Raw genomic sequence first — 2,217 nt, 5'->3', positions numbered from 1 at the left:
TGCATGTATGAATGCACGCACACACTCTTTAGAATTATACATAAATGCAAAACTATATAAAAATGAAAGAAGGTAACGATCAGCAAAAGATTCACAACGAGCGCAAGACTCAGGTGGACGGTTGTCTTGGACTGGATGAGACAGGAGGTGGGTTGGTGGGGGAAACCACATGGTTAGATGTAGTTTATTTCAAGGTTCTAGGTTTTACAAATAAGAGCTTACCACGCATGGACAATGTTGAGACCAAGTTGTGAAGCAGGGAGTATGATTAATCTAATTCTGTGTTTCAGAGGTCCACAAAATCAAATATTTTTCCAAATGAAGGATTTCCTAAAAGTGTTGTTTTCCACATTTTAAAAATAGAGAGCAGAGAACAATTATGAGGGACCATGCCTGACTTATCAGCGTTCATGGCCAGGAAAGAACTTGTGCAATGGTGTGAAAAGAACACACACAATGTGTTCGATGTTCAGAGAGACATAAACTGAATGTACAGAATCCGAGGGAAGCTTCTGTACCGTACCACTCAGAGACATAACAGTGATCTCAAAGGTTGTTTTCAGAGGCAAGGATGGTGGTGGGTCACCAGCCACACATGAATCCATTCCAGTACTTCACACTGCTATCTGTTTAGCTGCAGGTCCCAATTTTCACCAGAACTTCTGCTGACGCTACCCCAAACTGGCATTACTACTACCTGAAGCATTGTCCTGTACCAGGGGTCAGCAAACTTTCTTCTGCAAGGGGCTAAATAGTAAATATTTTAAGCTCTGCTGGCTATGACTATTCAGGCTTGCCGTTGTAGTTATGAAAGCAGCCATAGATAATATTTAAGTGATTGAGTATGGCTATGTTCCAATAAAATAAATGACCAAAACAGGTGGCAGGCCACATTTGGCCGGCATGCATAGTTTGTTGAACCCCTGTTCTATACTATCCATCCAATGACGAGTCTCTTTATCTTATAGTAGAGGGATATCCATACAACATGCTTACCAGCGTGGTGAGATGGTATTTAGGCCAGACCTTAGGGTTTAATGAGTTGTCTCCCAACAGTTGCCACATCTTCCAATGTGAGAAGAAACAGAAATCTGTGGTCCACACTACAGAAATCTTTACAGTGGACTTATTATCAAATAACACTGTCTCCATTGTTGCAAATTTGGGTTGAGGATTTGAGGGAAAGCAAGCTCTACTTTTCAGAGTTGAAAGGAGGCTTCTCAGTCTTCTCTGGGGAGTGGGACTTATCAGTGCTATCAGAACCCAGGGTGCCTTTCTGAGGGTGAGCTACAAATTCTGTATACATATTCTTTGCCAGTGTATTTATACATTTGAAGCTGTTTGAAAACAAAAGTAAGCTGTCTTCTACCAGCCATCCAGACACTGTTTTAGGATAGCTTTGTGGATCTTTGAGGCTCTTTGGACGTGTTTTTTTTTTTTCATCCTATTTTTTAGAGCGCATAACAAGCTCACTTTTTGCAGTGACACAGCTCCGTCTTATCCGTAAGAAAGAAAACAAATCCCACAATAAAAGGGTAGCCAAAATATCTTCACTGCCTGCTTCCCTAATTCATCTGCCCACCTAGAGATTTTATTTGGCAACTTACGGGACCAATGGCTTCAACATGATACCGACCACACTGGACTTTCACCCACAGAGAAAGGACCGGGTGACTTGCTTCGTGAACAATTTAGTGAATTGTTCTAGTGTTCTTCTCTAGTGGATTCCCCGGCAAAGTGCTGAGGAGGCACTTTCCTGTACCCACCCCCAGGAAGTGTGGGTACATCATGTCATGTGGAAAGATTGTACTAAAAGTTAAGGAATCACGTTCAGTATTGGGAGCCGAGCCAGGGTGATGGCAACAGCACCAAGGACTCTGTTTCCCCACTGCTGAGGGGGGGTAATGACCTTGGGTAGATACTTACTCAAAAAAGAGATATTGTTTCTTAATTTTAAAAAAAGGTGGCCGATAAAGACAAGCAAAAGAAGACTATGTTTATGACCAAGGGGCAATTATTAGTGTTTTGAAAACCCTTTCTCTATGGTTATTTAAGTCCATTTGTTGTACAATCACCGTTATTTTTGAGTATGTCGGGCAAGACCATCTAAGTTAGGGGAAAGTTACTTTGCCTAAAAACTTACCAGAATGGGGGCTTCCCTGGTGGGGGCTTCCCTGGTGGCGCAGTGGTTGAGAGTCCGCCTGCCGATGCAGGGGA

The sequence above is a fragment of the Physeter macrocephalus genome, chromosome 6 (assembly GCF_002837175.3).
Source record: "Physeter macrocephalus isolate SW-GA chromosome 6, ASM283717v5, whole genome shotgun sequence".
In the NCBI taxonomy this organism is placed as follows: Eukaryota; Metazoa; Chordata; class Mammalia; order Artiodactyla; family Physeteridae; genus Physeter; species Physeter macrocephalus.
This window is presented reverse-complemented; position numbering follows the sequence as displayed.